Below are 15,000 nucleotides of genomic sequence, written 5' to 3' on the forward strand. Positions count from 1 at the left end.
GTCCTGGATGAATCCCATGCATAATGTTCGTGTTCCATTGTTCCTCTTCTTTTGTACAAGACCGCTTTTATTTGTTTTATTATTCAATTTGCTTCAGCATCCTTCATTTTATAAATTCAGACATCTCTTCCCTACAGTGCAGATATGTTGAATACAGATACATCTCTTTATTCTCTTTTACTTGTTTCAGTCATTTGACTGCGGCCATGATGGAGCAATCGCCTTTAGTCGAGCAAATCGCCCCCAGGACTTATTCTTGTAAACCTAGTACTTATTCTATCGTCTCTTTTTGCCGTATACCGCTAGGTTAGGGAGAGTAAACCCACCAGCATCAGTTGTCAAGGGATGTTGAGGGGACAAACACAGACACACAAACATATACACACACATACATACATACATATATATATTATATTATATATATATTATATATATATATATACAATATACATGACGGGCTTCTTTCAGTTCCGTCTACCAAATCCGCTCACAAGGCTTTGATCGGCCCGAAGCTATAGTAGAAACCTTGCCCGAGGCACCACACAGTGGGAATGAACCCGGAACCATGTGGTTGGTGAGCAAGCTACTTGCCACACAGCCACTCCTGCAACTAAAGATACCAATTGTTTACTATAATTCTTTGCTCAAAATACAGTAACATTTTACTTATTTATATTTTTTAAAAAGTGAAGAGATCTCTCGCACCCAAAACGAGATTCATACCACTTAGACCAACGAACGTCACACTTGAGCAAGTTCTAAGTTTTCCTATTTCTTTTCAAAAGGCAAGTAAGCGTGCATGCATGCATGTATGTATGTATGTATGTATGTATGTATGTATGTATGTATGTATGTATGTATGTATGTATGTATGTATGTATGTATGCATGCATGCATGTATGTATGTATGTATGTATGTATGTATGTATGTATGTATATTATGTCATTTTTGATTATATTAATATCGTGTAATCAAATAAAAACTGTCGTATGATCGGGCCGTTAGCGACTAAACCGGCAACACTACCAAGCCTGGGTGATAAGGAAGGTGTGGTTTATTTGGGCACCCGGTTGGACGAAAAACAAAACCTGTCGAAGGACCAACTAACTAAGATGAGTCCACTGCCATTTAACTGCTGGGAGTAAGAGACCCCTAGTCTTTGTATAGTCATCTCTGAAGGAGATGGAAATTCCGTTATAACACCCGCCTCACCGCTAAGCCGGAATTCTTGTTCCGTTATTTATCTATGATGATGATGTTGATGATGAAATTATAGGAAAAATAAAATATTGCAAGTAATCTAAATAGCAAGCAAAAAGTAAAGTAAATTATTTGGCTCGTCCGGGATTCGAATTCGAGACCTCTCGCACACGAAGCGAAAAATCAAGCCCCAAGACATGTCAGACATGTGAACGAATCGGCTGGTTTCAACGCTCTGCAAAGGGCTTAAGCGTCCAAAGCGGGTTTGTTTTTTTTATATATAAGAGTAGGGAAAGTAAGTTCTAGAAAATTGAATCACGCGATGGCTTCACGTTGACTACTTGCTTGAATTTTCGGGAACGAGTTAATCGATTACATCGACCCCAGTGTTTAAATGGTGCTTATTTTATCGATCCCGGAACGCTTAAAGGCGAAGTTAATCTTAGAAGGCATTTGAAACAGAACATAAAGATGGACGAATGCCGCCAAGCATTTTGTCCGGCGTGCTACAATTCAACCAGCGTGCCGCATTAGAACACATTCTCGTTATTACGAAATAAGAAGGGTGATGGGTTGACAGAGTTATTAGGGCGTTGCCTAAAATGCTTAGTGGCATTTCTTCCGGCACTTTATGACCTGATTTGAAATCACGTGAGATCTAACTTACATCCTTCGCGTTTGATGAAAAAAAGTGTTTGAAGTATATTCGAACTCGCCATAAAACCATTCACTGTATTTATTGTCAGAGAAAATTGCTCTCTGTAAACAGTTTGGAATATTACCTAACCTGATTGGTTGACGCATGCATTTCTCAGTGGTTTTCTCATCTTCAGAACCAGACTTCGGAAAGGAAGAGGCTATAAGGTTTTATCTGCGTGCATCATGGCGTAGAGCTTTCATTCGGTATTTGATTTCTTGGATCTTTACCAATTGACCTACAGATTTAAAAATAATTTTATGTAACTAAACACTTTCAAACTACGGATACTAGTAGAATGTGTCATATAAAACATCTTTGGCTCTTAGCGTTTTTGAGAAAAACTTATATTTACAAAGTTATTTCACGCAAAAGTTCTCGTATTTCGGTAATTTCAACTAATCAATAACGTGTATTCAGCTGAATAAAATTACAGCCTTTGTTTGTCAACAATAAAGTATAAACACACACACATATATTTTAACAATGAATATGATACCTTACACCAATCGAGGGGGTGCTGCTCGTTGGTCTAGGGGTATGATTCTCGCTTTAGGTGTGAGAGGTCCCGGGTTCGATTCCCGGGCGGGCCCATAAATTTTTTATTAATTTTTTTATATATTTATAAAAAATTTATGGGCTCGTCCGGGACTCGAACCCGGGACCTCTCGCACCCGAAGCGAGAATCATACCCCTAGACCAACGAGCCAACCGTAAGAAACCGTGATAATATGTAAGAAGTAGAAAACTCTGATACACAACTTACAAACGTTGTCTCTATTTCACATCTCTTCGAATTTTAAAAATTCGGACCACATCGTATGAGCTGGACCGAAGTTCTCTTTTCTAGATTGATTCTGGTGATTAACAACTCTCGTTCTTGTAAACGTTTTATTACTAATTAATAATTTAATGTCTCTAAGTTTAATTTCTCGGTTTTAATTAATGCACCTAGTGTTAAATATGTGGGCAGTGGGTCTGAGAGTGTTGCGAGGCGGGGGGTTTGTGGGCTGGTCTTAGATGATCCCTGGTTGAGTTGACGACTGAAAATGTTATTTGGGGCTACGCGAAGAAATAACTGAACAGCACCCACGAACATTTAACACAAGATTTTATTATCGCACATAAACACAAACTGTGTTGGCCCTTTACAAATAACAACTACAATAATTACATACTAGGAGTGACATGTTACCCGGCAAGCTTACTGATACACGCAATCTGTGACTGACCCGTGGTACCGAGAAACAATTGTGCTATCGACAATCAGTCATCTATCTCAAGATAGTCTGACTGTTCCTCAACAAACTACCCCGCAAGTGATGAGGCATATGTAGGAATTGGCTGGTTTCAACGCTCTACAAAGATTTCAAGCGCTAAAATGAAGGACGTGAAGAGAATTGAATATAGTGATCCTTCGATTAGCGCGGGTGTTACGTTCCAAAACCCCAGGCAATAGATAAAATCCGCTGGAAGTATGGATATTCGAACCAGCAATTTTCATTTATTTATTTATAAAAAATGAAACTGAAGGGTCTGTCCGGGATTTGAACCCGGGACCTCTCGCACACAAAGCGAGAACCATACCCCTAGACCAACGAGCCTAATACTATCGAGCTTTCTAAATTTTCCTATTTCCTTTTAAAAGACAAGTTTCAAGCATGCATGCATGTTAGTTTGTATGTAGATCAGGTCGTTTTGGTGTTAATAGTAACGATGGCCAAATAAAAACTGTTGCATGATCGGGAACGGGTTAGTCAATTACATCGACCCCAGCGTTTAGATCGTGCTTATTTTATCGAACCCGAAAAGCTGAATGACAAAGGGAATTTGAAACCGAACATGAAGACGGACGAGCTTTCATTCTGTATCAGATTTATTTCAGTACCATAATTCTATGTTGCAAATATAATACAAAATACATTTATAACAAAAATAAAGGGCTCGTCCGGGATTCGAACCCGGGACCTCTCGCACCCAAAGCGAGAATCATACCCCTAGACCAACGAGCCTCACTTGCTAGCAAAAGTCTAAATTATCATATTTCCCCTGAAAAAGCAAGTATTAATAAATGAATCGGAAAATATACGGGGAATAGTAAATTCTGAAACTCACCTTGCACACATATGTATCTATTTCACTATTTATTGCTTGTTGCAGTCACTAGACTGTGGCCATGCTGTGCATATGTGAAGTATATTTGCCATCTAAATGTGGTTAACCACTAAGGGTGGATGTTACTGTAGCTTGTAGCCCAAGGAGAACATCTTCTACAAGCTACAAGCTACAGTAGCATCCACCTTTAGTGGTTAACCACATTTATATGGCAAATATACTTCACATTGTCGTGCAGTTGCTGTTTACCTCGTGCAGAGATTATTATATATGTGTATATATACATACATACATACATATATATTATATATATAATATATATATATATATATATAATTATATATATGTATGTATGTATGTATGTATGTATGTATATATATAATATATATATATATATATATATATATATATATATATATATACACCTATATTATATATATATATATAACACATATATATATACGTATATATACACACTATATACATACATATAAATATTAATATATAAATATACATACATATAAATTAATATTCCTAAATCTCTCAAAAGGAGAATACGGCAGCGGGACTGGATATTAATAGTTATCGCCAAGCTAACATGGTAGTCCAGGAAAATAGGATGAATGCTGCCGTTGATTAGCTCCAAGAGGCATACAGACATATATATATATGTGTGTGTGTGTGTGTGTGTGTGTGTGTGTGTGTGTGTGTGTGTGGTGTGTGTGTGGTGTGTGTGTGTGCGCGCGTGTGTGTGTGTCAGTAATATATTTTTTACTATAGGCACAAGGTTCGACGTTATGAGCGAAAGGTTTAGGCGATTACATCGACTCCTATGCTCAACCCTTACTTATTTTAGCCCTGAAATGATGAAAGGATGAAAGAATTTAACCTCAGAACGTAAAGACGGACAAAATGCTGCTAAGCCCTTTGTCCGGCGTGACAACGATTCTGCCAGATAGACGATACATAGAAAAAACGCAGCCGGCTAATTCGAAGCTTTTTATCTTCAGTCAAGAACCGGATCATCCTCGCAATTTCGGCTGATTAATCTTGAGATTGCTCCAATTTGGCCAGCCCCAAGGAAAAACTAACTCAAGAGCATTAGATTCCTTGGAAAAGAGCATCGAATGTATACGAAATGAGGACGGAAAAGCAGACGATGCATGTATGTACTACGTACGTACGCACGCACGCACGCACGCACGCACGCACAAACGTACGTAGAGAGAGGGATGGGGAGAAAATGGATCTCTAGTTTATAATAAAAATACAGTATTACAAATCCAGTGGCAGATAGCCTTACCTAACAGTTGCTAAATCTGTGTGACCCTCGAAAGGACAAGAACAGGAATGATGAAAGTATAAGGAAAATAAAGTATTGCATTTGATGTAAATAGCAAAAATATATAAAAGAAAAAAAGTGAAATACCGTGTTGGGCTCGTCCGGGACCTCTCGCACCCTAAGCGAAAAGCATACCCCTAGACCAACGAGCCAACTGCTAATAAGCTCGAAAATATACGGGAAATAGTAAATTCTGAAACTCACCTTGCACACATACTCTTTTATTCTTTTACTCTTTTACTTGTTTCAGTCATTTGACTGCGGCCATGCTGGAGCACCGCTTTTAATCGAGTAACTCGACCCCGGGACTTATTCTTTTGTAAGCCCAGTACTTATTCTATCGGTCTCTCTTTGCCGAACCGCTAAGTAATGGGGACATAAACACACCAGCATCGGTTCAAGCGATGTTGGGGGAAAAACAACAGACACACAAACACACACACCGCACATATATATATATATATATATATATATATATATATATATATATATATATATACATATATACGACGGGCTTCTTTCAGTTTCCGTCTACCAAATCCACTCACAAGGCTTTGGTCGGCCCGAGGCTATAGTAGAAGACACTTGCCCAAGGTGCCACGCAGTGGGACTGAACCTGGAACCATGTGGTTGGTAAATAAGCTACTTACCACACATTCACTATTTATTGCTTGTTGCAGTCATTAGACTGTGGCCATGCTGGGGCAGCACCTTCTACAATTTTAGTCAAGCGAATCATCAATCCAAGTACTCGTTATTTTTGAAGTCAGGTGCGTATTTTGTCGTTTTTGGTATTGACCAACCGTAAAAACACCAACACCCCGGCTGCGAAGCTGTTGCGGACGACAAACACAGAAATAAGATACACACACACACACACACACACAGATATATATATATATATATATATATATATATATATATATATATATATAATATATATATATATATATATATATCCTTTAAAATGTTTCAGCCCGAAAGCTGCAGCCATGCTGGGGCACCACCGTTGGTATATATATATATATATATATATATATATACGGCGGGCTTCCGTCCGATCACCCTAGGTCGGCCGGAGGCTAGAGTAGAAGACATTTGTCTAGAGCAGTGGTTCTCAACCACATTTTTTTTATCTATGGACCCCCCTCGGTTACTATTTTAGGTAGGTCACTATTCCCATGGCCAATAGATGTTGAAAGTTAATTTTACAGATACTGCTTTCAAAATTATTATTTTGCTGGTCGCATATTCAGTTTGGCGGAACCATTTCAGTGAACTATGTGAAACATCAGAGAGAGAAACATGCTAATTTCTTGCAATGAAGACATCCACAGCAAAATCGTTCCACGGGCCAATGAAATAATATTGTGGACACCATTTTTATTTTGCATTTGTAGACCCACTAAACTCTTTTATGGACTCCGGTTAAGAACCATTGGTTCAGAGGTGTGGCTTTCTTCTCGGATGCGAAATGTCTCAGGTTCAAAATACAAATGAATACCGGTTAATTATTTTATTCATTAATAACCGGAGATATTCTGAAACATCAGAAATGTCCTCTCTACTATAGGAACAAGGTTCGACGTTCTGGGCGAAAAGGTTAGATTACATCGACTCCTGCGCTCAACTCCCAGTTATTTCAGCCCCGAAAGGATGAAAGGGTGAAAGAATTTCACCTCAGAACGTAAAGACGGCAAAATGCTGCTAAGCACTTCGTCCGGCGTGATAACGATTCTGCCTGTTCGCTTCCCTCGAAACATCCGAAATATCAAAAACACAAACTCGTTCAATTTACTAAAATTTAAATTAAGTTACAGAAATGAAAATGATGTTTTAAAAAGTATATCAGAAGTGTAAATGAAGAAAATTATTGGGCTCGTCCGGGATTCGAACCCGGGACCTCCCGCACCCTAAGCGAAAATCATACCCCTAGACCAACGAACCAACTGATAAACGTAATTGAAACTAAACTATAGATACTAACCTCTCAAATCCAACTTACTTTCATATGTGTTTATTTCACTATATGACTTGATATTTTAATAAAACGGGACACGTTATCTGTGCCAGACTGCAATCTTCTCTTATCTGTTCATTCTAATTATTAACTAATCATGGTCTTATGTATGATCTATGGCTAATTAATAATTCATTGTTCAAGGTCTAAAGTCTCAGTTCGCATTGATAGACCCTGTACTGGAGAGCGGATATGAGTTTAAACCAGACAAACGTTTCATCGATTCGATAGAACGAGATGTATTTGGAAACATAATACTAGAAAGGAAAGAAATACTTTTTTTACAATATTTGCAGACATTTCAGTCAGTCATTGTTGGAATTATCAGCGCGGAAAAAAAATATATATTAGCGGTTAGCGACAGAGGAATCTTAGTCAAACTAAAGCGTTTGACCCGAGCAAAAAAAAAAAAGAAAAGCAGTGTAATAGGTGTAAAACAACTTGCTCTATACGAATATGACCAAAAAAATGCGCGCTCGCGAAAGGGGGTTGGGGGAGAGGACTCGGTGTGTGTGTGTGTATGTGTGTGTGTGTGTGTGTGGTGTGTGTGTGTGTGTGTATGTTCTTGATAATCGCTTAGAACAAGTAGTTTTACACCAATTACACTATTTAAACAATTTTTTTGCAGCTCGGGTCAAACACTATAATTTAAAGGCCATGGTTTGACGATGTGGATTTTCCGAAACCTCTCCCCCACCCCCAACCCCCTTTCGCGAGCGCGCATTTTTTTTGTTTTTTGTCATATTCGTATAGAGCATGTAGTTTTACACCTATTACACCATTTTTTTCTTGTTTCTTGGATCTGGTGAGGCGGCTCGGAACATTCACGATGTGAATTTTCCAAGTCCTTTCTCCAACCCACATTCGCGAGCGCGCGTTTTTTTTTGTCATATTCGTATAGAGCAAGTAGTTTTACACTTATTACACTATTTTTCTCTTGTTTTTTTTGCTCGGGTCAAACGCTTTAGTTTGACCGGAATCTTTCGTAACAGATATTAATTAGCGCATCCAACCTAACACCCAGGCATTGTTTATAACGCTGTTGGCTCCGATAAACATCCCGAGAAATTACCTCGCGCAGACAAGTGCTTATCTCTAGTATTCAGATCATTTTGTCAAAAGTAATATCTGTTTATTTAAATTTGCTGTTAAAATTAATATATTATCCGTAAGTTTGGGATTTCAAAGATGTGAATGTCTATTTCTATAATGGCATTGCAGGTTAGGTGTGAGAGGTCAGATCTGGCCAGGTAAAAGACTTGGGCCGGATGTGGCCAATTTAAGTGCTAAATGGTTAAAAGCTCAAACAATAGGAGTGGTTGTGTGGTAAGTAGCTTGCTTGCCAACCACATGGTTCCGGGTTCAGTCCCACTGCGTGGCACCTTGGCCAAGTGTTTCTAATATGGCCTCGGGCCGACCAAAGCTTTGTAAGTGGATTTGGTAGACGGAAACTGAAAGAAACCCATCGTGTGTGTGTGTGTGTGTGTCTGTCTGTCTGTCTGTCTCTGTGTCTGTGACAACCAATGCTGGTGTGTTTACGCCCCCGTAACTTAGCGGTTCGGCTGAAGAGACCGGTGGAATAAGTACTAGGCTTACAAAAAATAAGTCGATTTGTTCGAATAAAGGCGGTGCTCCAGCATGGCCGCAGTCAAATAAAAGAATAAAGTATATCGGTAGACGATATTTCATCAGCACCGGTAGGTGGCACTGTTGTATCACGTGATTTTACCATATTGCGGATCACCAGAAAGAGGTAGCCAAATACCGAATGCCAGACCGAAAAATCAATCAAACCGATATAGTTTTTAACACCGGCTAAAACTCCGTGAAAATATATCGAAAGAAATTTAAGCGCCGACATCGCTAAAAGTAGGGGCATTATTCTTGCTTTAAGTGCGAGAGATCCTCGTCGTTTTCATTAAATAATGTTCATATCATGTTTTTTGTTTTTCTATTTTCTTTCCTGTCTGAATATTCAACTTACATATCCGGTCTCAAATCAAAAACCTTCAGTAGGAATCATTAACTTTCTTGTCTAAAGTATGAAAAGCAAAGTTGACCTCGGCGGTATTTGAACTCAGAACGTAAAGACAAACGAAATACCGCTAACCCGGTGTGCTAACGATTCTGCTATCTCGCCGCCTTATCGATACAGATAGTATCTTCAAATAAAGGTAACGGAAGGAACGCTGGTAATTGACTCGTTGATCTAAAGGTATGGTTCTCGGTGCGAGAGGTCTTGGGTTCGAATCCCGGATGAGCCTACGTTTGTTATAGACGATACGTTTTATCTCATGGTTCTCCCATTATATTTTCTCTTTAAGGCGGCGAGCTGGCAGAAACGTTTTATATATATATATATGACGTGCTTCTTTCAGCTTCCGTCAACCAAATCCACTCACAAGGCTTTAGTCGGCTCGAGGCTATAGTAGAAGACATTTGTCCAAGGTACCACGCAGTGGAACTGAACCCAGAACCATGTGGTTGGGAAGAAAGCTTCTTCCAAACAGTCACGCCTACGCCTATGTTGAAAAATCTTTGCAAAAAAGTTTCAAGGTGAAAGTAACTCATAGAAATATACAGAATTAAAATTTGGGTCAGGGAAATAAAAAACAAAGTTTTAAAAAGTATAGTATCAGAAGTGTAAGTAAAAAAACCCACAAAATTAATGGGCTCGTCCGGGATTCGAACCCGGGACCTCTCGCACCCTAAGCGAAAATCATACCCCTAGACCAACGAGCCAACTGACAACCTAAAATGAAAATTATCTAGTAATTGTAATGATGTAGTGGCGAGTTCAGTCTCCTGGAGTGGCACTTAAACAAGTATCTTCTATAATAATAGCCTGGTGTGTAGCTGTTGTACTTCTCTCTGTCTCTCTGTCTCTCTCTCCTCCTTTCTCTCTCTCCCCCTCTCTCTCTCTGTCCCTCTCTATCTCTTTGTTTTTGTGGGTGTATGTGTGAGTGTGAGTGTGTGTGCGCATATGCGTGGGAGTATGTATGTGTTTGCCTTTGGCGCCAACATTCTATCGCTTGACAGTTGTTGTTGGTTTGTTTACCTCGCCGTGATATAGCGGTTCGGTGAAAGAAAACCGATAAAATAAATATTAGACACTAAAAATAAGTACAGTGGATTCATTCGACTACACCCTTCAGTGCTCCAGCATGATCGCAGTCCAGTGGCTAAAGCAATTAAAAGACGAAAAATAAAAGAATAGGCTTTATCGTAAATTCTACAAGGATCTAGAAACGAGCGGGAGTTTTAAGATGAATAGGCGCTAGCGTGACTTTGCGGTAAAAGCTTGCTTGGTTCCGGGTTCAGTCCCACTGCGTGGCACCTTGAGCAAGTGTCTTCTACTATAGCCTCGGGCCGACAAAGCCTTGAGAGTGGATTTGGTAAACGAAACTGAAAGAAGCTCGTCGTATATATATATATATATATATATATATATATATATATATATATATAATATGTGTGTGTGTGTGTGTGTGTGTGTGTGGTGGTGTGTGTGTTGTGTGTATGTATGTGTGTGTGTGTGTGTGGTGTGTGTTATACATATGTATGTATATATTTGTGTTTGTATCTGTGTTTGTCTTCCAATAGTGGCAGTGTGGTAAGTAGACAAACCGATACAGTTTTAACACTGGTTAAACTGTCAGTGAAAAGATATTGGCATCAAATTTTTAGCACAAGGCCAGCAGTTTCGGGAGAAGGCTAAGTTGATTGCATCGACCCCAGTGCTCAACTGGTACTTATTTTATCAACCACGAAAAGACGAAAGGCTGTAACTTAGCAGTTCGGCAAAAAGAGACCGACAGAATAAGTACCAGGTTTACAAAGAACAACTCCAGGAGGTCGATTTCTTCGACTAAAAGGCGGTACTCCAGCATGACCCCAGCCAAAATGACTGAAGGAAGTTAAAACGATAAAAGAATGTAAAAGAATAAGAGAGTAATCCAAGCCATTAAAAAAATTACTGACAAATAAAAGATAATAAAAAAAAATTGTAAATTCAAGAGGGATATAAACTCAGACAAGAATACAAGGATATATGCTACAGGAGTATATCAAGTCATTTAATAAATAAATTTTTATAAAAAAGAAAAAAAATTGGGCTCGTCCGGGATTCGAACCCGGGACCTCTCGCACCCTAAGCGAAAATCATACCCCTAGACCAACGAGCCAACTGATGAATACGAAGGCTTTTACAATGAACACTAAAACTGAAAGCTCTGAAATCCCACTCGCTCTTATGTCCATCTAGTTTAATCTAAAGAACGCATCATTTGTGATAGACTGCAATGTTCTATGATCGGTTTGTTGTAATTATTAATCCGTCATAATAGTGTTATACAAAATCTGCAGCTTATCTTTTATTTTTCTACTTTTTATTTGCTTTAGTTAATAGAATGCGGCCACGCTGGGGCACCGCCTTGAAGACTTTTTAGCCAAACAAATCGACCCCTGTACTTAGGAGTGGCTGTGTGGTAAGTAGACAAACCGATACAGTTTTAACACTGGTTAAACTGTCAGTGAAAAGATATTGGCATCAAATTTTTAGCACAAGGCCAGCAGTTTCGGGAGAAGGCTAGGTTGATTGCATCGACCCCAGTGCTCAACTGGTACTTATTTTATCAACCACGAAAAGACGAAAGGCAAAGTCGACCTCGGCAGAATTTGAATTTAGAACGTCAAGCCGGACGAAATACCGCTAAGCCTTTTGTTCATTGTAAAAGCTTTCGTTTTCGTCAGTTGGCTCGTTGGTCTAGGGGTATGATTTTCGCTTAGGGTGCGAGAGGTCCCGGGTTCAAATCCCGGACGAGCCCGATTTTCGTTTCGTTTTTTTTTTTTTAATGGCTTGAATTATTCTCTTATTCTTTTTCTTTTATCCTTTTAACTTGTTACAATCATTTTGACTGTGGTCATGCTGAACGCCGCCTTTTAGTCGAAGAAATCAACTCCCTGGAATTATTCTTTGTAAACTTGGTTTACAAAGGACGAAATACCTATTTCTTTACTGCCCACAAGGGGCTAAACACAGAGGGGACAAACAAGGACAGACAAACGGATTAAGCCGATTATATCAACCCCAGTGCGTAACTGGTACTTATTTAATCGACACCGAAAGGATGAAAGGCAAAGTCGACCTCGGCGGAATTTGAACTCAGAACGTAGCGACAGACGAAATACCGCTAAGCATTTCGCCCGACGTTCTAAAGATTCTGCCAGCTCGCCGCCTTACACTGCAATAAATGCTATGGGTCAGGTAGGCAACACCGTTTCAAGTGTTTATACTCCATTTTAACGACAGGATCACCACTAGATTCTTCGGATGCTTTACCCTTTATTTATGAAATGTGAATGAAAGTGAAGCGACAAAAAGTTCAGATGGTATTGAACACGAACCCGCGGCCTGTCGCCCCCGAAAACAGAATCATACTGGTAGACCGCTAAGACTCACGTACCGCTATGTCCCTATTGTTTACTCTTACTCTTTTCTCTTTTACTTGTTTCAGTCATTTGACTGTGGCCATGCTGGAGCACCACCTTTAGTCGAGCAAATCGACCCCGGGACTTATTCTTTGTAAGCCCAGTACTTATTCTATCGTTCTCTTTGGCCGAACCGCTAAGTGACGGGGACGTAACCACACCAGCATGGTTGTCAAGCAATGCTAGGGGGACAAACACAGACACACAAACACATACACACACATACATATATATATATATATATATATATATACGACAGGCTTCTTTCAGTTTCTGTCTACCAAATCCACTCACAAGGCATTGGTCGGCCCGGGGCTTTAGTAGAAGACACTTGCCCAAGATGCCACACAGTGGGAATGAACCCGGAACCATGTGGTTGGTTAGCAAGCTACTTACCACACAGCCACTCCTGTTTCGTTATTTATTTTTAACAAATTGTGGGTAGATATATATATATATATATTTAAGACGACGTATGAGTGATGAGATTTTACTGAACGACCTTCACAGATGATTTGTTTATGGTGATGCAAGGTCTGACCTGTACATTGGCTCTGTCCTTCCTTCAAATCGACGTTGCCTGAACAGGTGCACGGTGTAGCACGCGTCGGGTGTCGAAGTAATCACAGCGCAAAGTGAGTTGAAGTGATTTACTCAGGAACACAACGTTCCACGCGGTTTAAGAATTGAAACCATCAAATATGTGGTTCAAATGCACAGACAGCAAGTTGGCTCGTTGGTCTAGGGTTATGATTTTCGCTTAGGGTGCGAGAAATCCCGGACGAGCCCCCCTCATTTTTTCTTTAAAATGATTGCAAAATACCTGCCTTTGTTCACGTTAAAAACTGCCGTCCGTATCTCTATCCTTGTCGAATTTATTATAAAGCCTATTCTTCTATCTATCGTCTTTTACTTGTTTTAGCCGTTAGACTGCGATCAGACTAGATCCGAACACGGGGCTTCATGCAGCCGAAAATTATGATGGGCTGTTTTGTGCGAAACAGAAAAAGAAAGAAGGATTTAGATTGCCATATACAGACATTGATTTCATGTTAAATACAAAAGTTGAGAGAATAAAACGAAAGAACCATGAGATATAAAAAAAAACATTGTATAAAAACAGACATGTACTCGCCGGGGATTCGAACTCGTGGCCTTCACGCCCAAAGCGAGAATAATATACCTAGACCAACAAACCAATTCTGATAACGGCTTTGAGATTATTAAATTTATTTAAATGCATTTTCTGTGTCGACAATTCCGACCAGCTGTAACCGTGATGGCTGATACAGTTGTAAAGACATTTATTTTCCATTTTCTGTATGTTGTTTCCAAATATGACTCCTTCCATTGAAAAGATGAAAGGTTCGCCTGGTTTGCATTCAAATCCATGGCCCACGAACTTACAATCAGTACAAGGTCTATCAATCAGAACCGAGAATCGAGACCTTGAATAATAAATTACAAATGAAAATAAAACGTTAGAAGTATAAATGCTCAAATTATTTGGGCGAAGGAACCATAACTACTTCACCGAAGAAATAAAGGAAAAGAAACAATGGGTGGCGATATTAAGCAGCTGAAGATGGTGGTGGGGTGGATTGTGCACCCCAGATTAAATGGCTTGTTCAACTGCACCTCGCGAGCATGATTCCAAAAGCATTGCCGCAGAGAATCGCCAGCGACATCCGCTGCAACAGCCATCCCACCTTACGGCGCTCATTTCTCTGATGGGTCGCAGTTATCGCGGTTTTATGTAGAAAAAATCCTTACGAGTGTGTTTGCATTTGCCATCCTTCCACAACGACTGACAATTGGTGAAACAAGTTACAAAGATGAAAGATAACGGTCAGTCATATTCGGAAATAGCGATGCAGATATTATATTCAAATGAAAAAGGTGAAACTCGTGCCCTTTGTTCAAGAATTGGCTCGTTGGTCTAGAGGTATGATTCTCGCTTCGGGTGCGAGAGGTCCCGGGTTCGAATCCCGGACGAGCCCTCTTTTACTTTAGGCAATACTTTTTATCTCATGCTTCTCTCATTTTATTCTCTCTGTGAATCCTCAGCTTTTGTATCTACGAGAATCAATATGTTTAGAGGATAATCAATAACTTTCTTGTCATGCATGAATTTC

The 15,000-nt window shown here is 39.5% G+C and overlaps 1 long non-coding RNA gene and 7 other non-coding genes across 8 annotated transcripts; 3 read left to right on the forward strand and 5 right to left on the reverse strand.

Annotated features, from left to right (window-relative positions):
• Positions 1-2,535: 2,535 nt before the first annotated feature.
• On the reverse strand, positions 2,536-2,607 carry Trnap-cgg. The gene has a single exon. It is a non-coding gene; the product is annotated as a tRNA-Pro (tRNA).
• A 1,231-nt stretch (positions 2,608-3,838) lies between these two features.
• Positions 3,839-3,910, reverse strand: Trnap-ugg. The gene has a single exon. It is a non-coding gene; the product is annotated as a tRNA-Pro (tRNA).
• Positions 3,911-7,230: 3,320 nt separating this feature from the next.
• On the reverse strand, positions 7,231-7,302 carry Trnap-agg. The gene has a single exon. It is a non-coding gene; the product is annotated as a tRNA-Pro (tRNA).
• Positions 7,303-8,898: 1,596 nt separating this feature from the next.
• On the forward strand, positions 8,899-11,293 carry LOC118766368. The gene is made up of 2 exons (XR_005002303.1): positions 8,899-8,988; positions 11,227-11,293. It is a non-coding gene; the product is annotated as an uncharacterized LOC118766368 (long non-coding RNA).
• On the reverse strand, positions 10,046-10,117 carry Trnap-agg. Its single transcript has one exon. It is a non-coding gene; the product is annotated as a tRNA-Pro (tRNA).
• A 194-nt stretch (positions 11,294-11,487) lies between the features above and the next one.
• Positions 11,488-11,559, reverse strand: Trnap-agg. The gene has a single exon. It is a non-coding gene; the product is annotated as a tRNA-Pro (tRNA).
• Positions 11,560-12,129: 570 nt separating this feature from the next.
• Positions 12,130-12,201, forward strand: Trnap-agg. Its single transcript has one exon. It is a non-coding gene; the product is annotated as a tRNA-Pro (tRNA).
• A 2,592-nt stretch (positions 12,202-14,793) lies between these two features.
• On the forward strand, positions 14,794-14,865 carry Trnap-cgg. The gene has a single exon. It is a non-coding gene; the product is annotated as a tRNA-Pro (tRNA).
• The last annotated feature ends 135 nt before the right edge of the window (positions 14,866-15,000 follow it).

The sequence above is a fragment of the Octopus sinensis genome, linkage group LG1 (assembly GCF_006345805.1).
Source record: "Octopus sinensis linkage group LG1, ASM634580v1, whole genome shotgun sequence".
Lineage (NCBI taxonomy): Eukaryota > Metazoa > Mollusca > Cephalopoda > Octopoda > Octopodidae > Octopus > Octopus sinensis.